The 27,029-nt window shown below is 42.0% G+C and overlaps 1 long non-coding RNA gene across 1 annotated transcript in view; it reads left to right on the top strand.

Annotated features, from left to right (window-relative positions):
* Positions 1-27,029, top strand: part of LOC134215761 (uncharacterized) — a 490,502-nt gene that overhangs the window by 358,534 nt on the left and 104,939 nt on the right. The gene's annotated exons all lie outside the window — the stretch shown is intronic.

Raw genomic sequence — 27,029 nt, 5'->3', positions numbered from 1 at the left:
CGCAATTTTCCCGCATGATTAGTTTGTAACTAGTTCAAAAAACCTGGTAACATACATACAAGTGCGTTCGAAGGTTTTCCAAGGCTTGAATAGTTCATGGGCGTGTTTGAGTTACATGAGAGGGTTTAGTCCACCAAATACCCGAAGAAAGTATTCTACTTATCGTAAATACATGTGTAATACATGGAGTGATGTGTGTAATAAATACGCTGGGGGTTGGATGGGGTATCTGAAATTGATCAAAGCCTGTCCACGTTGTATATGGACAGCCCCTAAGAAAGTTAAGAAAAATCCAGTACCTCTGAAAAGTAAGGCTACTAGGACAGCCTGTGATACATAGGGTATGCTTTCCAGTAGCCGTGGCAAATCAAAAGGCAGAGTTATTCCCGAGTAGACGAAAAGAGTTCAATAATATAAAATCTCGATTAGATAGCAAAATGAGATATGGACGTGATTGATATAAAAGATAGAATATATCTGGCTGAAACCAAGAAGGGTCTTGATAAGGCTAAACTGATGGTGGGCGGGTTGTTGTATGACTGTAAGGGATCCGTTCGTGATAAGCTATTCCGTAGGTGTTCTTTTTTTTCTTTCTAAGCAATGGAGGAGGAATCTGCGCAACATACATCCTGGGTTTTCCAGGAAGTGCGGGGTTAGGGATCACTTCTCACAGCAAACGAGGGAGGCAGGACTACATCCCCGACCCGTTAAACCGTTTCCATTGCCGCCTAGCCCATAGTCCCTTCGGTACAACCAGTAAGTAATGCTTTAAAGGGGGGCCAGCGCACGACGCACCCTCAAGGTTAGCTGCGTGTCCTTGCAGCATCGAACATCGTGACTCGCTTTTTTATAAGAACACTATGGTATCGTGCCAGCGCATTGCCGGCTGTCCAGGTGGCCTTACCACGCCCTATGTCCTCGGAAGGTGGGAAGGGTAGACTTCGCGCCTGCTTCCCTCTGCACGACTGGTATCAAGAATGATGATGCCGTGTGCACCCCAAATTGACCTCTCTGCGATAGGGTCTGTTCGCCAACACACAAAGGGGCTTGCCGATGCGGTGCCTACGCCTACCCCAGCCTTGACACCGCGAAAGCGACGATACCATGTTGTTCTTCGCGCGACCACTTGTTCGATAAAAGGATCGAGTTCGACCACAGGGCATGACCACCGGTATGACCCATGAAGCCGACTCCGAACCCTTGGACCACCTCTTGTTTGCGCCTGAACTAGCCATCCTTGAGTCCACGCGCCACCTTCTGTGTAGCTCCGAGACGATTTGGACGATAGCCGATAAAACGGCGTTCCAGCCAACTTCATCTTTACACATCCTCCGAACTAGGTTGTCCGGGGTAGTGTCCAGACCACATGTGGCAAGCATGTGGTCACGCATTGCGCGAAAACGTGGGCTCACGAACAACACGTGTTCCGCCGTTTCCTCTAAACCTGCGCACACCAAACACTCGGGCGAGGCCGAGCAAGCCAGCTGCAATACCTGCACTGTGAATTTGCAGCACGCTTAAACGCCGGGCAAATCGAACCCATGGGGTGCTTGCTGTTCACAGCTTGGCTAGAACAAATCAAACAATTGGGAGGGTTCGTGCAGCATTGTGCCTTATGTCCCTCCAATCCGCAGCGTCGACAGAGCATGCTTCTGTCAGGGCTTTTGCAGTCCCATTGCTTGTGCCTCGGTTCCAGGCACTTGAAGCAAACTTCGGGTTGCTCGTATATGGCCACAGGGCATACCGACCATCCCACCTTGACGCTCCCTAACTTGACTACCTTGGAGGCATCCGCTGCGAATAGCCGAACCAATGCTACCTGTGTCCCTGCCGGACCTTACCGTAGCCGAACGGCTGCGGTGGGCGTCTCCACTGCACACTGTCGTCGCAGTGCCGTGATGAGCTCTTCGACTTCGGTGATCTCGTCCAGGTCTTTAACCCTTAGATTCACCTCCGTCGTGAGTGCCCTCACCTTGACCGTCTCGCCTAGGTCTTCCTCCGCCAGCTTCTTGTAGGCGGCGCCCTTTAGCGAGACGCCCCGCTTCAACTCGAAGATCATCTCGCCCATCCGGGTACGTCTTATTCGACGTATGTCGGCGCCGAGTTCACCGAGCTTGACGTCACTCCTGATCGCCTTCAAGACGTCCGAGTACTTAGCCTCGTCCGTCTTGATGACTAGGGCATCGCCCCTGGAGCGATTGGCGCCTACCCTAGACTTCTTGCTACCCTCGTTCGCCTGGTCCTTCTTTTCGGCCCCTGACGTCTTCAGTTTCCTCTTGTGAGGACCAGAGCTGTGTAGGTCGCTCTTTCCCAGATGTCAACTCACCAGCCCACTATTCCGTAGGTGTAGAGCAGAAGGCTTGCACCTGTCAGTCCCCAGGCGCAGCCCACAGACACCCCACCGGTGGACAGGCTTGTGCAGCATTTAGGAGGATCCGGATATGCAAGTAACACAGGTAACTTAACCACAATAGTCGGTTAATGAGTTTAAAACTGATTTAGCTATGTTGTGCAACATGTATCACATCCCTGCCGGTAGCCATCTGAACTTACGGGCGGGATACAGTAATTGCCCGTATCCTGAGAAATCCCCGGAGATGTAAGTCAGGATAGTCAAAATATTGTCCCAGATATATTACTCATTGTTTTAACCCCACATAAAAAATCCTCGGACTCGCCTGCCCATCGTACGATTTTGGCGATATGGCACCGCCAGTGACAAACGACGAGTTGATCGCTACAAAAGAACTTAAACGAAATAACGCTCCAGGTTAGGATGGCACTCCAAATATGCGATTCTTGCTATTACGTTTGAATCTCCCGTCCAATGTGGAAATATAATGCTCGAGATTGCTACTGAAACTCTGGAAGAAGTTGCACTAAAAGTTTAAGGAAGCTTGTTTTAGCACACCACAATGCAGAAGTCGTGGTGGTACAAAACCATCACAGCTTGTACCTTCTTGGATACCTGGTTGGCTACAGCGTCGATACACCTATGCCTGGCGTATTGTAGAGCTCCATAATCGTCGGTCTTGGGTGATGTTCCTCCAGTTTCCCCGAACGTTCAGGGTCCCAGGTCCGATTCTACCGCGTGCAGCCAGCGTGTTTGTGGCCTTCCACGAAGTCGCCGGTCATTATCTGATTCTCTGTTGAATATTGTTTTCGCTATTCTTTCTTCTGACATTCCCATTAAAGTGTGCCGTATTTTATATGCTTCACAATATTTTCCTTCTAAACTTGATACAGCTCATGATTCATGCGTCTGCGCCATACACCAAGGTCATTAGGCCGAATTGTCATTAGGGCGAATGGCCATTAGGATGAATGAGAAGTGGGGAGTGAGAAGTGAGTAGTGCGAAGTGAGAAAGAATAAAGAAGGAAGAAGGAAGAATAAAAAAGACATATGGAAGGAGGATAAGCAGGATAAAAAAGAAGGAAGAAGGAAGAAGGGAGAATAATGAACGAATGAAAGAAAGAGGAAGAAGGAAGAAGGAGGAAGAAAGAAAAAGAAGAAGTAAGTACAAAAAAGGAATAAGGAAGAAGAAAGAAACAGAAAGGAGGAAAGGAAAAAATGAAAAGAAAGAAGAAGAAAAAAAAGTAAAAAGGAATAAGGAAGAAGAATAAGGAATAAGGAAGAAGAAAGATGGAAGAAGGAAGAAGGAAAGAGGAAGGTGGAAAAGGGAAGAAGGAAGAAGGAAAGACAGAAGAAGGAAGAAGGAAGAAGGAAGAAGGAAGAAGGAAGACAGAAGAAGAAGGAAAGAAGAAGGAAGAAGGAAAAAAGAAGGAAGAAGGAAAAAAGAAGAAGAAAGAAGAAAAAAAGAAGAAGAAAGAAAGAAGGAAGAAGGAAGAAGAAAGGCGAAAAAATAAAAAGAAAGAAGAAAAAGAAAGAAGAAAGAAGGGAGAAGGAAGCTGGGAGTAAGAAGATGGGAGAATGGAGACGGAAGAAGGAAGAAGGAAAAAGGAAGAAGGGAGAAGGACGAAGGAAGATGGAAGAAGGAAGAAGGAAGAAGAAATAAGACAGAAGGAAAGAGGAAACGAAAAAAGAGGAAGGCCGACGGAAAAGGGAAAAGGAGAACTAAAGAAAGAAGGACGAACAAAAAAAAGAAGGAGAAAGAAAAAAAGGAAACGAAAAGAAGGAAGCTGGAAGAAGGCAAAAGGAAGAAAATAAAATAGAAAAAGGAAGAAAGAAGTTAGGAGAAAGAAGATGGTAGAATGAAAAAGGAAGAAGGAAGAATGAAGAAGGAAAAAGGAAGAAGAAAGTAGAAGAAGAAGGGGTAAAAAAGCAGTAAACATAAAAAAGAAAGACAAGAAGTACAAGAAGAAAGAAGGAAGAAGAAGATGGGAGAAGCAAGAAGAGAGAAGGAAGAAATGTTGAAGGGAGGGAAGAACTTCTGCTTTATCATTTTTTGCCTATTTTTTCTTCTTCGGCCTAATGGCCATTCGGCCAAATGACCGTTCGGCCTAGTGACCATTCGGCCTAACGATCTTTGGCCACTTCCATCATTTTATAGTTTCCCTACAAGTATTGTACGCAGCACTTTTCGCTCGAAAACCCAGAAAGCTCTCCGCTTCTTTTAACGTCCATGCTTCATGTCTATAAAGGGCCACTGATAGAATCAGAATTAAATGAATATTATAAATGGAAAGTATCTAGACAGTTGATAATTTTCATTTAATATTGTCGCCATTGCACTTATAGTGCCGGTATTGCTCCTATAATTGCGAATCACTTATGAAAACAATAAGATTTGCAACTAAAGACACAAATTAAAAATTACCGCAGCTATAAGAGGATTGTACCAATAGTTGGAGGTAAGTCGACTAAAAAAAATAAAGTCAAAAGAAACCACCGCCGTTCGAAAAATTTAGGACAACATCAGTTACACCCATTTGCAAAAGTTTCTGGAATTGCACATTATTCCAAGGGGTGTCTCACATAGAATAAATTAAATTTATCTGCTGAAAACCAATCAAAATCAAGTAACTGCAGCTACTTTATTTCGATGTAAATCGAAACTAATGGATGAGCTGGGCAACGTAACGCATACAGCATCTGTCAAATTGAACATTTACAGTGATTATAGATATATTGTGCATTTAGTCCAAAATCATAGGGCTGATGAACTGGTAGCGACGAGATTCATACGGGACAATAAAATAAATATGCAGCACTGCACGGTGTTATCTGTCACAAAATCGAGCTTGTCGCTAACAACTAAGCCAGCTTGTCGCTGGCACTAATTTGAAGTTTCGAGTTCTATTAAGGGAAGTTCAGAGTTGGATTTCCACACTTCCGTACGTTCTTCTAGCAATGTATTGGTGCCAAACTCAAATTTTTCTTTGAAAGTTATGATGTCGGAAGTAAGTTCGAAAGTTAAACGTTGGAAGTCGGAAATCACTTGAGTGCTTGCGACATATTATTCACAGATGATGTTTACTTGGGAAATGGGATCTAACGTAAATTAATCGACATCAGTTGCATCATTGTATATCTATCTTTACTGCAAATGATAAATTTGCTCTCAAACCAGCCATCCAGCTATTCGAGCTGTCTTACCTATATGCTTTGTCAAAACCAAGATTGAAGCGTGTGCAAGCAGTTGTTGAGGCTTCTGCAATCAACAGATATTGCCGGTTATTGAATTTTCGACAGTTCAGTTTTACTGAATTCTTCATTCTTCAAGATGGCAGCAATATGTAATCATTTATAGCATGGCCGGATTTAGCCGGAAGGGTCCCCGTGGTCGACAGTTTGTTGGGGAGTGGGGGGGGGCTGCACAATGTACAAACAATGTTGGTTTTGATACATAAGATTTGTTGGGGCCGAGGCTGCGGACATTTCGTTTTTAGTCAGAGTTTATCGTCTGGGGCTGGCACATCTCGATTAATGAACCGGGTTTATCTGCCAGCAATGTTGGCAGCGATGTATGCATTTTTGTTTCCCCGGTCTCCACTGTGGCCGAGGACCCCCATAAAGGTGGTATTGCTATCCAGAGTTGCTTGTATGGATTGTATGCATGGGTGGCGAATTAATGGTAATGATATTGCGGCTAGCACACAGGCAGAATTGGTAGCTATTAATAGAGGTATGTCCAGATGTTGGTTCAGAAACGGCCCGGAATATTTCCGCTGCTTCGGCGGAGAATACCGAACATAGATTCGGTAGGCGGAATGATAGTGGTGGACTCACTTCGGTTATAACGCCAATGCCAACCAATCCTTCGGCTTTGGAGCCATCTGTGTAACGGATGCTAGATGAGGAGTATTTCTTGGCAATTCTCTGCTTGAAGAGGGCCGCCGTGTTTGGGTTCTTTTTGAGATTTCTTCTAAGGTGCTGGTCGACTTGGGGTATATTGTTCCGCCTGCTGTTTGTCCCTACACGGCGAAGGCCAGTGATCTTGGAGAGGCGTTTTTCACATATTTTGTGTAAAACTTCATTAGCTCGCTTGAGGAGATTACATCTATCATTGCACATTGGGCCACGTCGTAAAATTGAGAGGAAAAAATTATTTTCACCATAATGATAATATTTTAGGATCAAAGTGTCTTCAGCAATGTCAAAGCTTATATTTTAAGCTTTATTTTGAAGTTTGTTGCAATAGGGTGGCCCCACTACATTTTGAGATAAATTTTTTAACTTCTATATTTCTAATTTCAGCATTGTACGATGTTCTAGAAAATTGTTCCTTATTTAATTTAGAGGCACTTTGCTGAAGAAACCATTTTTGTACGTCGTTTGTATCATTTGTTATGATAATTTTAAATAATTATGTTAGGGTGACCCTAAAAAATCTATATTTTGATTGTAACTTTTTAGTTTTTATTTTTATCGAATTGACGTCTTCTACAAAGTTTTAGAGCATAAAAAAATGCACGTTTTGGTTACATAATCAAGTAAATTCATTGGTGGATTGCAGAGATATCACTGTTTTTCTTGAAAAAAACCGTTTTTTTTAAAAGCTTGTATTTTTGAATGGGGGAAAAAGGGGGATTTATTTTTCCTTGGGTTAGACAGAGGAAGGGCTAAGGATTGCTCTGCATATTTTGGTATTGGGGAATTTGAGGAAATTTGAGGTTTTTCCATCATTTAAAAAAATGGCCTTATGTACGAGGAAATCAAAATCATCAGTTCTAGAAGTGTTATAAAACCGAACATTCCGCCCAATTCGTCAAAAACAAAACGTTAATAAGGATAACTAATCGTGTTATCAGTTTAATATCATTTCAGCACAGAGAACAGACATGGAAGCTCGAACAAAATTTCGTTAAAAACATGTGTAAAGATTTAAATCCCACCTCAGCGCCGCCAACGCAGGAGGCCCGACATAAAAACTCAATTCCACTAAGTGATGGCGTTGGCATACACTTCATAAACAATGTAGTGCTGCCACCTAGGAGCGAGCCTAGGAGCAATTCGGAATGAACACTAGCGCTAAAAAGTAAAACACGGCAAATTTTAGCCATATTTATCAGCACACTAGCACCGCGCAACGGGGGCATAACGACATACTTTAAAATGACCAGTACAAACTTTACACAAGCACGCGAATGAAGATGAACGTCTGTTCTCTGTGATTTCAGTTACAACATGTTCAATAATATCAACGCTTATCAACGTGACAACTTCACTGAACAGACCGTAATCGTAAGTTGTTTACATCACTTGTTCAATCGATTTTACTCAATTCTGTCCCATGTTCTGAGTGTCCTCCGCGAATTTGAGAGAAATTGGATAACAACTAATTTAGCACGAGCCGTTTCAAGTTTGCATGGAAATTAGTATGGGGAAGTGGATTTTTCATCCTACTGATTATGGCGATAATTCTTTAGGGCTCCTTTTGGCTATGTGGGCTCTGTTTTCGCCAGCGCTTAATTGGAAAGCGCCATAATCAGTATGATGAAAAGTTCACTTTGCCCATACTAATTCCCATGCAAATTTGAAACGGCTCGTGCTAAATCAATTCGCGGAGGACACTCAGAACATAGGACAGAATTGAGTGATCTGTGTGGAGAAAAATAGAATTTTTGAACCCCCCCTTATATATCTAGATAAAAACTAAATAAAAAAATACGCTCGAAAAACCTAATTTTCCGTACCACCGTAGCGATTTAAAAGTAAAATCGATTAAACAAGTGATGTAAACAACTTACTATTATGGTCTGTTCAGTGAAGTTGTCACGTTGATAAGCGTTGATATTATTGAACATGTTATTCTACCAATCGGTATATTGAGTGAAGATGCGCTGGAAATATATAAGGAAGTTATGATTACTATAAATGTTTTGTTTTTGACGAATTGGGCGGAATTTCCGGTTTTATAACACTTCTAGAACTGATGATTTTGATTTCCTCGTACATAAAGCCATTTTTTAAATGATGGAAAAACCTCTCATTCCCTCAAATTCCCCAATACCAAAATATGCAGAGCAATCCTTTGCCCTTCCTCTGTCTAACCCAGGGAAAAATAGATCCCTCTTTTTCCCCCATTCAAAAATACAAGCTTTTGAAAAAAAACGGATTTTTTCAAGAAAAACAGTGATATCTCTGCAATCCACCAATGATTATGTAACCAAAACGTGCATTTTTTTATGCTCTAAAACTTTGTAGAAGACGTCAATTCGATAAAAATAAAAACTAAAAAGTTACAATCAAAATATTGATTTTTTAGGGTCACCCTAACATAATTATTTAAAATCATCATAACAAATGATACAAATGACGTACAAAAATGGTTTCTTCAGCAAAGTGCCTCAAAATTAAATAAGGAACAACTTTCTAGAACATCGTACAATGCTGAAATTAGAAATATAGAAGTTAAAAAATTTATCTCAAAATGTAGTGGGGCCACCCTATTGCAACAAACTTCAAAATAAATCTTAAAAATAAGCTTTGACTTTGCTGAAGACACTTTGATCCTAAAATATTATCATTATGGTGAAAATGATTTTTTTCCTCCTAATTTTACGACGAGGCCCACTGTGCATTGCTAGCTTGTGCTTTCTCCAGATATCCTATTGCTTTTTTGAGCCCAGTGCTACAGTAGCCTCATATCTGAAGGGTAGGATTCCCGCTTCAACGGACGCAGAGTCCGCCAGGGTTGATGGAAGATGGCCGGATACGATCCTTATCGCTCTGTTATAGGTGGGAGCTAGCTTTTGGATAAGGTTTTCGAAATTTGAGCATACTAATTCAAGGCCATAAAGCAAGTGGCAGACATCTCATACCCGGTGGATTTGGCCCATTTGGCAAACTTGCTCACTGCTGCTTGCTGCTTTCTCATCACCGCTTTGGGGTGTAGTTTGGGAAGATTAGCGAAGATCTCTTCCATTGCTACCAGGAATAGTGTTACCGCAATGACCGAACCTTGGGGGACCCCGGTTACCTCCTTCACGATCTTAGACGTCTGCGTTCCGAGTTGAACTCGGAAGGAGCGATCGGCTGGTTTTTTAAATGAATTGGAGGAGGTCTCCAGAGATTCCCCAACGATTGAACTTCTCCAAAATCTCGGGGGTCCAAGTTCTATTGTACGCCCTGGAAATGTCAAGTGAGGCTTGTTCGAGGTGCTGATTGGCGCTCATAGCCTCCGCTAAGTTCTGGCCTAGGAACGCGGAATAGGTGCTCGTGCCACAGCCGGCGCGGAATCATCATCTAGGAGACCGGAGTTTTCCAAAAAATTCGGTCAAACGTCTGTTGACCATTCGTTCCACGACCTTGATAGAAATCCCAAGCTACACAACTTGTTTCTCAGTGAGTAACAACAACTGTGGTGTGACTTACTAAAGATCTGAGTTATGCAAAATGTGTCGTATTTGGAACTCCTTTGTGACACAAAAAGCGCAAGAGGTGGAGCCTATTTGCAACATCTCTCGGCTACAATGAAAATAAAAACACCAATCAGGGATCGAACTATGGACTTTGAGATTCGCAACCTTCTACTAAAACCAACAAACCATCACTACATAAACAACAAAGTCATTTGTAACGTCATTGTACCATATACGAAACATGCAGAGACTGCCAAAAACAAAATACTGCTCAGATGAGCTCAATGTGTTTTGCAACATATCAGAAAAATTGTCGTAACAGCAATGAACTGAAGTGTAAATTCTGCAACCTACCTGTTTTGTTTCTGATATGAAACACATTGAATTCCAAATCACACAAGAAGTTTATATGCGTGGCATATTGCGAAGCCATTTAAACATGAATGAAAAATTTCTGAAACTAGAAAGAAGCTTTGATGTGACTCGATGTATTGCCAGTGTCTTCAGTGCAATTCATTAAGAACAAACAGCTATTTGAAAGATGTTGCGCGTGCTGCTTGGGATGTTAGTAAGAGCGATCGGCCGATAACTTCCGGCATCGCTGGGTGATGCACTGCTTTTTGGTATCCATACTGGGTTTCAACTGCCCAGGCAGATTGCCAGCCATCCACTCGTTGTTGATGCCTTCCAGTAAGGCAAATTTTTCTGGTAAGCGTTCCAGGGTGGGGTAGCGAATTTCTTCGGGCCCAGCGAATTTGCCTCTGCCTTTATGCAGGTCAAAATTCAGCTCATCCATGGAAAACGTTTTGTTGAAATCTTCCCGTCGGGAGGGATCTGGAAAGCAGATATTACAGTGACATGATGAGAGTGCTTCTTGTGGAAGAGGTCGGGGTACTTTCCGACTAGTCCTGAAAATGGTCGGAAAGGGCATCGGCCACCAAGGCCGTGTCTTGTTGGGGTACGTCATTGATGGACAGGGTCATTTCCTTCGAGAGCCTTTTGCCCTGTATGGCACTGATGCGTCCCCATAGTTCGCTTGCCGAATGTTCGCTGGAAATACCGTCCAGGAAGGTAGCTCACGATTTTTATTTTGCTTCACGCACGGTCTGGCGCCACTCGTTCCTGCATTCCTAGTATGTCGACCGAAGAACTGCCAATTCCGGTATATCAGGGGTAAGACGAGCTTTAGCCCTTTACATGGGTCTCATCGCTTTTCGACACTTCTGGACAACGGTTTTGGTATTACCGCTCATCCAATGGAGTGCTCGGCGTCCCGGGTTTGGGGTGGATTAGGAATGCTTTCTTCAGCTGCCGGAGAATGGGGTTAGTTAGGTCGATAAATGTGTTTGGCGGCATCTCGTCTAAGGAATTTTCGATGGTGGTTTGGAAGCAGTTCCATACAGCACGTTCATATAACCAGCGGGGTCTTCAAGTTACTTCGATTGGGGTGCTGTCAAGAGCCACCGATATCGGTATGTGGTCACTGCCTCGGAGGTCATCGTCCGTTGACCACAGCAGCCGGTTCACAATTGACATGGAGGCGGCTGAGATGTCGATAGCTGATTCCACGCTTTCTCTGTGGAAAGTGGGTGAGCCATTATTCAGAATCAATAGACCGGCTTTAGAAAGGGCGTTGAAGTTTCTTACAGACTCCAACCGGCTTCTTCTGCAGACCAGGCACTTTTCAGCTGGGGAAGTAGACCATCGCAATAGTGACGGCGATAGGTCAGTCTAGTCTCAACGCAACAACTGGGAAACTGGCGTCTATGTCGATTTGGGAGTGCGGTGTTCTGTCCAATATATCCAATAATCAAACAATAATTTCGAATAATCAAATAATCGATCAAACTACCGCAGCTGGCACTCCACACTTTTTCACTGCTGTTTGGCATGGCATGCTAAGATGCCAGGCCTAAATACCAGGTTTGTGTTTCAATGTATTGACGATTTGCATACTTGCTGTAGAACTTTGACAGCTGCTGAAGAACGGAATCCGCAAAATGGAAAATTTTGAAGAGATCTGCAATAGTAAACAAGTAATTCAGAAACTCCAAAAACATGCATTTTTCAGAGTTGGCCAAATTAGTCACTAAGGTGGCCAAAACCGGTACACTTCCTCTATATTCATACCAAAAGTAAGGTAAAGTAATGGAGTAATAGAAGGTGCGTTGCAATATTGATCAAACAGTTTCCAGTCGAAAAGTAACAAAACCATTCGCTTCAAATCGATTTTATTTCGATCGAATTTCGCTGCGATCAATTGCTTTTCGGTCCGATTCTTGGTCCGGTCTAGGATGTTTTCGGGTTGGAAACATTCTCGACTCCCTGGGTATAGTGTATCCATTGTACTTGCCACACAAGATACATACTCATGCAATGGCGGGCATAGAAAAGCTTTCAATTAATAACTGAAGAATTGCTAATAGAATACTAAGTTGAAAAGCAGGCCAAGTTCCAGTTGGAATGTAGAGCTATCAAAGAAGAAGAATTGGTGAGAGACACCCCTTGACATTTTTCATCGGCATTCCAACTTTAATTTTGAGGTGTTGGAAATTTTGAAGTGTTTATAAAAATGTAATCATTGGAAGTTTTTATTTATTGCTTGAATGTACTACTATATGTTTCGTATTAAAAATAAAAAATAAACAGCTTTTCATTAGACGTTTGTTTGGTCTTTTAAAATTCACAACACTTTTGAATAATTTTCCGATAGGTATCAGAAAATCTGCACACGCCATAGTACGCTGATCGGTTTTTGTGATGCTCCGGCAGCGGGCGGCGGATACGACCCGACAAAAAACAACGTGAAGTAAATTGCTCGCAATCATAAGTTTTTCCTCTCGGTTGAAACCGTTGTTCTTCATCGTCGGAGGCGACCAACAACGCGCGCTGCAGCAATGTGCAAAAGTGGAAAAATGTAAACCATATTTTACATTCACGCACGGACCTTCACGCACGCACGCACGCTCGCTCGCATCAGCAGTACCGCTAACGTACTGCTTGTCATGGTGGTTCTCCATCGCGCAAGAGTGTCTGGTTTGAACGGAGTGGGTTATAAGCAGAAGTAGCCGCGTGTTCCCCTCCTTACAAAGGTCGACGTCAATTTCGATCAGTTTCTGAAACTGGGATGTAGAAGGAACCAGATACACATCATAATGCAATAATGGCATGACGCAGCTACATGTGTGTATGGGCGGGTGCTCTGCTGGATATAGAGCCATACTTGGCAGGCCAAATCCATTGAACTGTTTATACCGCTTCTCCGAAATGTTTACATTATGGAATTTACGTAGATGCCGTGCTTCGCATTTTCATCCACTACCGGAGCGAAATATCGATGGATGGTTGGGTATAGAATTCCTGTGCCTTGAGGTGTTCCGACGTGGTTTTGTATTTTCAATCTTTAATTGAGTGGAAGATGGAGGGAGGTACATACATATAAAGGCGGGGTGGGATAATTGGAAACTGCGAAGGTTTGCGGGAAATCGCTTCAATCACCTGATTTCCACCTGATTAATAGGATACAAAATGCTGGCAGTAATGGGACAACAATATTGTCAGTTTGACGGACATTGGTATTTCTCATCGAACCTATATGTGATAATATTTGATTAGAATAGAACTTGTTTAGAAAATTGTCACTAGTCGTATAAATGAGTGGTGCGAAAACCTGCTTGGAAATATCTAAATCATCGGTTCCCAAATGTTTACGGTTTATTTCTGATGGTTAACTGCGTTAAAGTTGACTCGACTTACAAGTACGAGTACAAGACACTGAAGATGGTCTCACTGTTGAGGTTGGAATACGTATCTGTCAAAGGTACAATAAAATGGTGGAATTAAATGAGATATATAATAAACTCGTCTTATGAGATACACCACCAAAAGCTCAAAATAACTTTTCTATACACTGAAGTTGCTTTTCATGCAGCTTTATTTTCACGTTTCACAAATTTTAGGATTTACGCGGAATTTAAAAGCATACTCGACTTTATTGCTCTTTACAATAAAGTTTTATAGAAGCTCCACCATTTTTTTTTATTGCTTTTTATTGATTTTTGAAATTTTTTCTTGCTTCACGTTTTTTTAGTACTTGATTTGAAAAAAAAACAATCTAAACTAAAAGGAGCCAATTAAAAATTATGATCATTCAACCTCAGTTTAACCTTCCTTCCAATACATATAAAAGCCTTTGCTTCTTTCCAAAGAAAATCTCGCGGTAAATTTATGATAAACATTCGTTCAAAACTACATGGCAAGAGGGCGGCTCGGTCGTTAGTATCAATTCACAATAAATGAACCGAACCTACACCAGCCAATTCGCGGCAGTGTTCGGTAGGTATGAACACATTATAACAGGCGCATTTTCCGATCGTTTTCCGTTTTTCACACCCGTTCCCACCCATCCGCAGCCAATCACGAACCGCTCTATCTCTCTATCACCTTATTGCCCCAGACCAGACTCTATGTATGTACTGCTCTGTACACACATGTCGATGGATGGATGGATGATGATTGGATGTGTATAATGTTTTCTTCTCCGTGAAAGGGGCCACGTGCGTTTGTTTTCTAGTATGTAGTCACGGCGCGGCATGACCTCACTTGCTAGCACCACGATCCCATTCGCCTTAGCCTTTTTTACCGCAAAATTAGTGGTTCTCCATTATTATTGTTATGATTTGTTCAAATGGGCGAAATAAAATAACAGTTACTTTTGAAATTCTATAAATGGTAAAAAAATCATTTTTTTATTGCGTTGGTTCCAATCCCTTGCTGTGTCCTCAACATTGCTTTGTACATTTTGAATAAAAAGCGCAAACTAACTGTAAGACAATTAGCTTAACAATTGACTTGATAAAAAACGCTAAGACATAGTTGTTTTAATTGAACAATGATTGAATGAGAATGAAGATTTGATTTATTACAATTGGAAGCACAAATTTATAAAAAAAAAGTTACTGACCGAAAGATAGAGAATTCCTATTAGACCAACAACATTTACAACGGCCCGCCAATCTCGACGCGAAGCCCACTGCTCGCGAGGAGGCAATGTGTTTCTGGCGTCCGAATCTCGTGCGGACTGACTGTACCGTCCCGGCCCGCGTCGCGTCACCGGTTTGTGGTTCCTTCTCGACCTCGTCCTCCCGCAGCACGCACGGTACGGTGCTGCCAGCCCCAGCAAAGCCGGTCGGCAATTGCACCCGCAGCCACATCTCGAGAGGAGGAAATTTTAAGTGAAATTTTCATTCTTATAAACATTAAACTTTTCTAATCGATTCTGTTTGTTTTAGAGAGCGCGCACGGGGTGTGGGTGACGCGTCGGCAACGGGGGCAACGCATGATCGCATCGTGTGCTGCGCCAGGGGCTCGGGAAAACCGGAATTTTCGTTCGCCAGTTCCAATTAATATTTCAGTGAGTTCGGTGCGAATTTGCCCGCGTTGGGGGAGGTTTTGTCGATCAATCCACGTGGTTCCGTGTTCCGGGGGTTGAGTGTCGTCTCTCTGTCGTTCTCCTAACGGTTTGCCGGGAAGTGACGTGCGTTTGAGGCGATTAGCGCCGTGAATTGATTAAAATCTGGCGCCTGTCGCCGTGATTGCATATGGAGTGAAAGGTGTTTTGGGCCAAAGGTGAAAATTTCCTTGCATACATATTGGCAGAGGGGTGCTTCCGGGGAAGTTTCGCTAAATCAAAAGTGTCAACAAAGCTAAAATTTGTTCGCAAAGTGGAAGAAGCAGTCGAGCGAGAGGGCAGAGGAGCAATATTGGGGGGGTCTGTGAAAAATTGAGCTCGTAGTGAAAGGAGGGTGAATGCATTAGAGAGCGGTATCGAATTTCGGTGCTTTCATTCGTTAAGTGCTTGTAGGGGAAAGGCAAAGTGGATGTGTGCGCTGCAGTGCCACGTGTAAGGATAAAATATCAGCGGTTGCAGGCGGAAGTTCGTTGGTGGTGGGTGTCTTACCCTGGAAAACAGTGAAAAAGTGAGCTTTCTGTGAAGAGAAATTCGAGAATCTGACAGCCAGTCTCCGCGGTTCTGAGGAATACGTCTGGTTCAAGGAGCATCAGCGGAAAGCATCGATTTCTGTACATTTGTTGGGACCCGTCGTCATCGATTGGAGCATGATGGATAGCGCTGCTGCTAACATGTGGTATTATGACGCTCTATGGGTAAAGATTGTTCATGTGTTTTTGTATATTTTCATTTCCATGCGTTCGATTATTTATAGATTCAGGCATTTGTAGATGTTTACCTTATTATTCCATTAAGTATATCGTTTCATGGTGAAATGTTTCAAACTTTCTTTCAGTTTTGGTTGACTCTGAGGTGAAAGGTGAAGTGAGCTTGCACAAGCAAAAGTGCAATAATTCACTATGATGATTAGATGGATGGGTCTGTATGTCTCGGATTATTTGTAGCTTTCAGTTTGTCATGTTACGCAATAGCTGATGAATAAATCTGAATCAGAATATAGGCGTGCTTACTTGCGAATTTCGAAAAAAATAGTTCCGGGGTATTCAACAGAGCGTAAACGAATAAATCTTCCAATGAATGATGAAGTTTGTTATGATTGAATAGTTTAATCCTATGATTAATGATTAATTAATTGATGACAATGATTATTGATTATAATTAACGATTAAACAACTTTTTGACAATGATTAACGATTATGATTATTGAATAACATGTTTCGGGTATGATGAACGATTAACGATCATGGTAAAATATTGACACAATGTGTATGATTAATGATTAACGATCGATATGATACATGATTAATGAACAAAAACATGATGTGGATATTACAGTGTTTCTCTATTCAAACTTTTTAACACCTACGTGCCTGGCCCCCATGTGTAAAAAAAATCTAAATACTTGTTCTCAGCAGTTGTATGACGGAGTTTGGTTATATTTACTTTACGGCTACAAAATTCGTATTGCTGTTTAGGTATTGATCATGGTTTTGAGAACGGCCATGACTCTAGAGATATTGATAGTAAGTATGGGCTAATATCTCAGTTATCTTTCAACCGATTTTGGAGATTTTGGTATCAGTCGATTGGTGAGCTCTTTAAGATTTTGCTCAACTATTAAAAAAAAATGTGCTAAAAGCGCTAAAGTTTAGAAAAATTGTATTTCGCCAGCCACTGTTAAAAACCAACCAACCCTGCATGTGCATCGCTAGCACAGACATCAAAATCACGTCACTTACGGGCGAGTTCAAAGTGCAATTCATAATCGCTTGACGACGGCAGAAAGTTGAAGTTGGTAGCAGCGAAAGCGCTCGTTGGATGGAAATACTGCAAAAATCTATTCGCATGGATGACGTCTCAAATCATCGAGTGGCTGACACTGGCGTCAGTAGCAGTGAAGTGGAATTTTCTTTAAAAATTCTGATTTTTTGCGTGCGCGGTACGAAAACTCCTCTCTTCTGTTAGCGTGGCTGGGACTCTGCAAAGGGCCTTTTTCGGTGGAGTTACTCCCTCGTTCTCGTTTACTTGGAACTGGTGTACTTGACGAAGGCTTTGGTTCCGTACTAGCCTGGCGTCAGTAACAATGAAGTGAATTCTTTAGATTCTGATTTCGGTTTTATTGCTGTTTGTGATAGGAAAACGCATTATTGAAAACAAATGGGTTCTTTTCGGAACCATCAACTTACACGAGGTTCAAGGTGCAAATCATAATCGCTTGATGAGGGCAGAAATTCTCCGTTGGAAGCAGTGCAAGCACACGTCGTAGGGTAAGGTGACCAGACGTCCCGCGTTTCGCGGGACAGTCCCGCATTTTCGCCATTTGTCCCGCGCTGAAAAGAGTCCCTCGAAATGTCCCGCGTTTCACTTATTTCAAAATAATGTCCCGCGAAATAAAGAAATATGTTAAAAATAGCAGTAATTTAGTAAACGTTCTCCACTTACTTATAACTTATAAGATTTTGAAATTTATTATATTTATTAATGGTTTTCGATTTTCGATTTTCGTCACATACAAAGCATCGCTCTAGAGGCTTGATGAGTAGTCTTTCACCCAACGCCACGGTCACACTCGCATGTGGTTTAAACAAATTTATTTAGCTCTTCCTTACTCTGTTTGTTACTGATGATAATTGTATTTAAGATGTAAGAAATATAATTTGGACGCAGAAAAGAGGTTTCTCCAAGGGTTCCTCATATTGTCATCAACGTCATTTGTATCTTTCCGTCTCCCACAAAATTATAACTGTGGTAGTGCACCGCCGAGCGGCAGCACAAGCACTCACTTAAAACACGTGTTTGTTGATTTCCAATTTCATTTCATCCTAAAGCCTAGTACGCAGTTCTCAAGGAAAAAGGTCAAGGAAAATTTGATCAAATTACCAAAGTAATTTTGACAATTTAATGCAATCGAAAAAGTAGGCGAAAAAAATATGTTTTGTGCTCATTCGTCAGTCAGTCATTCAATTCGTCAAAATGTCATCAATCAGGTAAACAATTGGTCTAATAGCTAGAGCTTTTATTTTTATATTCTGTTCTTGCCTTATTTCTAGATGGATTCACCGACATTATTGCAGATGGCTGCTGGTAGTTTGGATCAATTGAATGTCCGAATAGGCTTAGGATCACCACTCGGGTCTTCACTTGACTTTATTAGTAAATGTCCCGTCGGAATTCACTAATCTGGCATTGACGTCTACGCACTCGAAAAGCCATCAAATGCCACGGTAGCAGCCACACAACATCCGTTCATTTTCAACCTCTTTGTAAGCCAGTGAGGATTACTCTTGGGATTAGTCTTTCGGGCAATGGAATTTCCAGTTTTTTTTTAACAACTGCTCCGTATCCGGGTGCTATGAATGCAAGTTGAAAGCTTCAAATATGAGAAAATACATGTTTTTTTATGACTTTCATTGGACTTTATTTAAACTTCCCGAAGACCCAGAAAATTTTACAAGCTTTTCTATAGCCACAAATTGAATTTACAATAAATTAAAATATCGGCGATGGCGTGATAGATCATTTTTAGTTGGCAGCGGCGGCGTCACGCTGTCCAATATCGGCGGTGCTCCTGCAGCATCGTCTATATTATGATCTATTACGCTTCGATAAGGGACAGTTTTCTAATGAATGATTTATTAACAAATGTTTCCAAAAGATTGTATAGTAAGGGCACCAATAGTGGAGATATTGATGAAATCACAAAAGACACATTTAAAAAATTGATGAAACAGCAAATGCACAAGTTTACAGTTAGTTTAAAGAAAGTCCTCCTTATATTATTTTGCAAATTCCTCCAGAAATAAAAAGTCACCCAGAAAATCAGATTTCACCAAAATTAACTGCCAGGCGTCCCCCAGGAATTCTTTAAGGAATTTAACTTAAAGTTCTTCCAAAAATTGCTTTAAAAATTACAACAGAAATACCTCTAGAAAATCAATTCGCAAACCCTCAACAAGTTTTCAATTTAATTCGTCCAGATATTAAATCCCTCTTATAGGAACTGCCCTGAAAACTTATCCAAGAATTCTTTCGGAATAATCCCACGAGATTCCAGGTATTTTTTCAACAGTTCCCTCAGCTTATTTTATAAAATTCCACAATGAAATGTTTCTTAGTTTTCCCAGATGTTATTTAAGTTATGGATACGTCCAAGAGCTCATTCAAAGGTATCCCCACGAGTAAATTTACCCAGAAATTTCGCCATTTCTTCGTGAATTCCCCTGAGAAACGCCTCCTGAAATACCCATGTAAACTACTCTAGAGTTTCCCAAGAAATTCATTGGAAATTCTTTTTCCAAACAATTGATTCAAAACTTTAACCCGGAGATTTTCCGAAAATTCCCTAACGAGTTCCTCTGTAATTAAGTTTTATCAGAAATTTCTCCATAAGTTCTACCATGAATTAAAAGAATTCTTTCTGCCGGTCTTCAGGAGTTCCTCCAGAAGTTCCAACCGGAATTTCTCAGCAAGTTTCTTCAAGAATTCATTTGGAAGTTGTATCAGGGATTCCTTTAAAAGTTCTTTAAGGAATTCCTCCAGAAGTTTCTTTAGAAATTCCTGCGAACTCTCCTACAACAAATCCCTAGGAAGTTCGTCCAAGACTTCCTCCGAAAGTTCTCCAAAATAATTCTCCGGAGTTTCCTATTGGAATTTCTCTAGAAGTTCAACTAAAATTTCTACAGAAGTTCTACCGAGAATTCCTCCGGAAGTTCCTCCAGGAATTCCTCCGGAAGTTCTTACGGGAATTCCTTCAGAAGTTCCTCCAGGAATTCCTCCGGAAGTTCCTCCAGGAATTCCTCCGGAAGTTCCTCCAGGAATTCCTCCGGAAGTTCCTCCAGGAATTCCTCCGGAAGTTCCGCTACGAATACCTGCGGAAGATCATCCAGAATGTCCTTCGGAAGTTTCTCCGGAAGTTCCTCCAGGAATTTCTCCGAAAGTTCCTTCAAGAATTCCTCTGGAAGTTCCTCCAGGAATTCCTCCGGAAGTTCCTCCAGGAATTCCTCCGGAAGTTCCTCCAGGAATTCCTCCGGAACTTCCTCCAGGAATTCCTCCAGAAGTTCCTCCAGGAATTCCTCCGGAAGTTCCTCCAGGAATTCCTCCGGAAGTTCCTCCAGGAATTCCTCCGGAAGTTCCTCCAGGAATTCCTCCGGAAGTTCCTCCAGGAATTCCTCCGGAAGTTCCTCCAGGAATTCCCTTGAAAGTTCCTCCAGGAATTCCTCCGAAAGTTCCTCCAGGAATTCCTCCGGAAGTTCCTCCAGGAATTCCTCCGGAAGTTCCTCCAGGAATTCCTCCGGAAGTTCCTCCAGGAATTCCTCCGGAAGTTCCTCCAGGAATTCCTCCGGAAGTTCCTCCAGGAATTCCTCCGGAAGTTCCTCCAGGAATTCCTCCGGAAGTTCCTCCAGGAATTCCTCCGGAAGTTCCTCCAGGAATTCCTCCGGAAGTTCCTCCAGGAATTCCTACGGAAGTTCCTCCAGGAATTCCTCCGGAAGTTCCTCCAGGAATTCCTCCGGAAGTTCCTCCACGAATTCCTCCGGAAGTTCCTCCAGGAATTCCTCCGGAAGTTCCTCCAGGAATTCCTCCGGAAGTTCCTCCAGGAATTCCTCCGGAAGTTCCTCCAGGAATTCCTCCGGAAGTTCCTCCAGGAATTCCTCCGGAAGTTCCTCCAGGAATTCCTCCGGAAGTTCCTCCAGGAACTCCTCCGGAAGTTCCTCCAGGAATTCCTCCGGAAGTTCCTCCAGGAATTCCTCCGGAAGTTCCTCCAGGAACTCCTCCGGAAGTTCCTCCAGGAATTCCTCCGGAAGTTCCTCCAGGAATTCCTCCGGAAGTTCCTCCAGGAATTCCTCCGAAAGTTCCTCCGGAAGTTTCTTCAGGGATTCCTCCGGAAGTTTCTTCAGGGATTCATCCGCAAGTTAAAACAGGAATTCTTCCAGAAGTTCCTAAAGGAAATCCTTCTGAAGTTCCTCCAGGAATTCCCACGGAAGTTCCTTCAAGTATTGCTAAGAAAGTTCCTTCGGACATTTTTCCGCAAGTTCTTCAGGGATACCTTCGGAAGTTACTGCAGTTATTCGCAAGAAATTTTCTTCACAAATTTCTCCGGCAGTTCCGTCAGGAACTTTTCCGTATTTTTCGCCAGGAATTTCTTCGTACGTACCTACAAGAATTCCTCCTGGAGTTCCTACAGGAATCCCTCCGAAAGTTCCTGCAAGAATTCCTCAGGAACTTCTCACAGGAAGTTTCTACAGAAACATAAATTCCTCCGTAAACTCCTACACGTTTCTTTAGGAATTTCTTAGAAAGTTCCCTCAGGAATCCATTCATAAATTGCTCCACGAATTCCTGCAAGAATTTCTCCAGGAATCCTTCTGGAAGTTGCTTCAGGATTTCCTCCGGGGGTTGCTTCAGTAATTCCTTCAGAAGTTCGTACAGGAATTTCTCGGAAAGTTTTTCCAGCAATTTTTGGGAAGCTCCTTCAGGAATCCCGCTAGACGTTCTTCCAAGGGTTTGTACAGAATATTTCAGGAAATTCCCCCAGGAGTTCCTCTGAAAAACGCTTCATGACGCTTCGGGAAGTTCCTTGAAGTGTTCTTCGGGAAGTTTTTTTTTTAGGAATTCCTCTGAAAGTTCGTTCAGGAATTTTTCCAGAAGTTTCTTGCGGAATTCCTCTAGAGTTCTATTATTACTCTGCAGGAACTTCCCAAGAAATTCTTGGGGGAACTCGAGAAAGAATTTTCAGAAAAATGTTTGCAGATATTTCAGGATGAATTTCCCGAAATTATGAGTACAAGATCTTTCGAAAGAATTTCCATATACCTTTCGAAGAAATTCCTCATGGAGATTCGGAGGAACTTCTAAAGGAATTTTTGGAAGAATTCCTGAAGAAACTTCCCGAAAACACTCGAAGGAACTTTCCGAGCAATTCCAGGAGTAACTTACTGAGGTTTTCTTGAAGGATCTTCCGGAAGAATTCATGTCAGAACTTCCGAAAGAATTCCTGGTTTATCTCCGTAAGGAACTCCTGCAAGAACTTCTGGGGAACGAATTAGTGAACTTTCAAAAGCCTTCATAAAGGATCATCCGAGTGTATTTCTAAAGAAACAAATGGAGGAATTCCTGAACTTCTGGGGGAATTTCAAAAGACATTCCTTGAGGAATTCCTCGTGGAACTTTCGAAGGGATTCTTAAAAGAACTTTCGAAGGAAATCCTGGAGAAACTTCCGGAAAAATTTCTGGAGGAACTTTCGGAGGAATTCCTGGAGAAACTTGCAGATGAATTCTTAAAGGAACTTCCGGAGGAATAAATATTTTGAGGGAACACTTTCGAAAGAATTCCTGAAGGAACTCCCGGAGAAATTGCAGGAGCAATCCCTGGTACATCTTCTGCAGAAAATCCTGAATTAGCTTCCGGAGTAATTCCTAATGGAACTTCTGAACGAATGCCTGATAGATCTTCTGGAGGAATTGCGGAATGAACATCCGGAAGAATTCATGAAGAAACATCCAGTTTATTTTTTTCAAGAACTTCCGGAAGAATTTTAGAAGGAACTTCTCAAGGAATTCCCAAAGGAACTTCTGGAGAAATTCTTGTAGGATTTCTTGAAGAAACTTCCGGAGGAATTCATGACTTCTTTCATTTTAACGAATTCCTCATAGCACTTACAAAGGAATTCTAAAAGAAACATCGGGAGTATTTCCTAGAAGAACTTTTGGACTTATTCCTGGATCAATTTTTGTGTGTGAGTCTCCGAAAGAGGAACTTCGGGAAAAATTCATAGGAACTCCAAGAGGAATTCGTAGAGGAACTTCGGGGGAACTTCCGGAGGAATTCCTGGAGGAACTTCCGGAGGAATTCCTGGAGGAATTTTCGGTGAAATTCCTGAAGGAACTTCCGGAGGAATTCCTGAAGGAACTTCCGGAGAAATTCCTGAAGGAACTTTCGTAGAAATTCCTGAAGAAACTTTCGTAGAAATTCCTGAAGGAACTTTCAGTGAAATTCCTGAAGGATCTTCGGAAGAAATTTTTGGAGGAGCTTCCGGAGAAACTTCGGGAGGAATTCCAGAAGAATCTTCCAGAGGACTTTCTGGAGGAACTTCCGGAGGAATTCCTGGAGGAAGGTTCGAAGGAATCCCTAGAATTCCTCCGGAGGATCTTCCGGAGGAATTCCAGGAGGAGCTTCCGGAGGAACTTCAGGAGGAATTCCTGAAGTAACTTTCAGAGGAATTCCTGGAGTAACTATAAGAGGAATTTCTGGAGTAACCTTCCTAGAATTCCTCCGGAGGATCTTCCGGAGGAATTCCAGGAAGAGCTTCCGGAGGAACTTCGGGTGAAATTCCTGGAGTTACTTCCGGAGGATTTCCTTGAGTGAATTCCGGAAAAATTCCTGGAGGATTTCCCGGAGGAATTGCTGGGGGAACTCCATTTACCGGAGAAATTTCTGGGGAAGTTTCGAAAGAAGTCCCGGGAAAATTCCCTGAGGAAGGCGGAATTCCTGGGAAAATTACTGAAGGAATTCCTGGGAGTATTCTCGAAGTAACTTTGGACGAATTCCCAGAGAAATTTCTGAGAAAATTCCCGGAAGATTTCTTGGAGAAATTCCCGGAGAATTCGCTGGGGAATTTCCGGAAAATTTCCTTGTGATTTTTCGGAGGAATTCCTGGTGAATTTCCGGAGGAATTCCTGAGGAATTTCCGAAGAAAATCATGGGGAAAAATTCAACAGATTTTTTAGGGAATTGCCGGAGCAATTTCTGGAAGAATTGCCGTAATAATTTCTGGTGAAGTTCTTGGAGGAATTTCTGGATAATTTTAGGAATAATTACCGGAGGAATTCCTGGAGAATTCCAAGAGGATTTTTTTGGAATTTCCCCAAAGAATTCCTGGGGATTATCCGAAGGAGTTCCTGTGGAAATTTCAAGAGGAACTTCTGGGAATTGACGAAGGCGTTGCTAGGAAAGATTCTTCCCGGAGGAATTTGTGAGGATTTCCAGGAGGAAGTCCTGGGGAAATTACTGGAGGAATTTCTGGGAAAATTCCCCAGAAATTCCCCCGGGAGATCCTTCAGGATTTCCTGTAGAGACTCCCTCAGCAACTCCTCCTGGAATTTTTTACAAATTTCTCCAGGAACTCTAAGTGATGAACTCTATAAATCTTTGAAAAATCACTATAATAAAGAAATTAAAAAAAATCCAGGAACTCTTCCAGAAATCTCCGGTAATTCTTTCAGAAATTCTATCGGATTTTTGTCCAGGATTTTTTTTTTGGGGGAACTAGGAATTCTCCTCAAATTACTCCGGCAATACTGCCAGGAATTCCTCCAGTAGTTCCCCAGTAATTTCACCAGGAAATCCGCCAAAAAATCCTCCTTAAATTGTCCCAGGAATTCCGCTGGGGATTCTCCTGAAATTGCTTGTGGAATTTCCCCAGGAATTCTTCCAAAAATTCTCCCAGGAATTTTTACGGGAATTCCTTCGAAATACGGACACGAAACCAGGACAATGTTCGTGGATGACCAACGCGCACTTGAAGTTTTCGAAACAAAGTGCTGCGTTCTATCTATGACGAAGTGCAGATGGTGGAAGGTACCTGGGGGGCGAATAAGCCAAGAAATGCATAAGCTGTTGGAAAAACCATCCATCGTTTTCCTGCGAAAATCGGAGGACTGCGCTTGGTCGGGCATGTAGCCAGAATGTTAGTCTCGATGAAAATGGTACAAGGATACGACGGCACAAGAAGGTGAGGTGCGTAGCGAGCGAGGTGGATCGATCAGGTGGAAGACGATATGCGCGGGTGACGACGTGCAGCCGTGGACCGAGGCCACTTCCTTCAAGAATTTCTCTGGGAATTATTCCAGGAGGTCCTCCAAGAACCCTTCCGGGAATTGTTTCGAAAATTTTTCGGGAATTCTTCGGGAAATTTCTCCCGAAATAAGTCTGGGAATTCCTTCCACAATTCCTTCAATTCTGAGAAATTATTTAAAGAATTCTTTCATTAATTCCTTCCGGGAATTCGTCCGAAAATTTATCCGGGACATCCTCCACAATTTCCTCCGGGAATTCCTCGAAGAATTTCTTTCTGGAATTCTTTCGGGAAATCCTCCAGGTCTTCTGGAATTCCTCCAAGAATATTCTCGGCAATTATCCAGGAATTCTTTCTGTAATTCTGCCGGGAATTCTTCCAGGAACACGACATTAACATTTTCATAATTCAAAGTTTCCATATGCATAACCACATCCATAAGATCTGCTGGAAATTTTATTATTATTATGATAATTTCTTTATTTAAGTAAATTTTGAACTCGCCACTCAAAGGCGTCTGTTACCTTTGTCTGGAGGGCTGAGCATCGCCCGAGTACCTGTGAAAGACATCAAGCAACATTGTTAACTATCGTTCATTAGAAATTCTGATGGTTGTGGTAAATGTGATAATATTGAGCTGATGTCTTGCCTTGTTAGCTTACAAAAAACCAAGCTACGAATAATTAACAAAAGAATGCGAACCGGAACCATCGGAGAAACCACACCGACTATAAGATACTAGTAATTGGTAGCTATACTAATGCCACTTCAAATCTCTCAACTCAGCATCATCGAGTCGACAATAACTCGAATTATTTTTGATATAGTTTTAGGAACGCGTGGTGATAGCATATTGTATAGGCAGCGCGGATTTGACAACTGTTCAACCTACGGCATCAAAAACTCCATGGATGTTCGAGCGCTCATGTTGTCCAGGAAGAGAAGTTTAGACCGACTTTTGGAAACTTCAGAGCTCTTTGTTTGACGATTGAAAAGTCCAATCAAGAGTCTAATAGATTTCGCTGCTTTCCAGAACATGGTCAATCGCAGCACCTACTTCCAACATGCCCTTACATCTCGGTACGCCTGCAGATCATCACAACCGAAAAAAGAGTGGACCTGCAATAAATCGCAAACAAACAAATAACATAGTGAAAAAAAATTAACAAAACGTCACTTTACTTGCGGAATAATGCATCAGTGCATTATTTCGCAAGGGAAGACGTAAATCAATGTTTTCTTTCTTGCAATACGCCTGCTATTGCTAAATTATTTGATTTCCTTGTTAGCTCCGTACTATTCAAGGAATGTCAGCAGCAGAATCATTCCTTGACCACTACTTGTCCTATCTATTTGCACAGTACTTTAGAAGTCCATACCACCCTTAAACTCTAGCGAGTTTGAGGAATTTTGACAAGCCTGCTTTGGTGTATTCTAGGGATCCTAGGCAAATCCTCATGGACACGAGAACGAGGAAAGATGTTTATTTGGATACCTACTAAAAAAGCTGTAATAAGTAAAATGGAAGGTTTGAACGTGCTATTGAGGAATATTTTACTCAATCTGCAACAATAACAATACTTTTGAAGTGAAGAACTGGAATCATTTCAAAATTCACAGAAATAATAAATTTTCGAGATTTTTCGGCTATACAGTCTGATTTATTGGAAAAATTTTAAATTTTGTCCAACGTTTCGGTATCAGGTTCGATGTCTTCTTCAGGGAAAAAATGTTTTTGCTCTTTGTAACGGAACGCCTATCATACTTAACAAAAAGCGATCATTTTTTTCTTCTGGAAGAAAACATCGAACCCGATGACGAAACGCTGGACAAAATTTAAAAATATGTTCTAATAAATCAGGCTGCATAGCCGAAAAATCTCGAAAATCAACACTACAGTAGAAGTAAACAACTAGAAATAATAAAAAAAAACTCAACTTAATTCACCGAGTAATGATATTGCCTTTCTCGCATTTAGCCAAGACACCAACCTTATATGGTGC

Source organism: Armigeres subalbatus, chromosome 2 (assembly GCF_024139115.2).
Source record: "Armigeres subalbatus isolate Guangzhou_Male chromosome 2, GZ_Asu_2, whole genome shotgun sequence".
In the NCBI taxonomy this organism is placed as follows: domain Eukaryota; kingdom Metazoa; phylum Arthropoda; class Insecta; order Diptera; family Culicidae; genus Armigeres; species Armigeres subalbatus.
The sequence above is the reverse complement of the archived record's forward strand: the minus strand, read 5'-3'. Positions and strand labels throughout refer to the sequence as shown.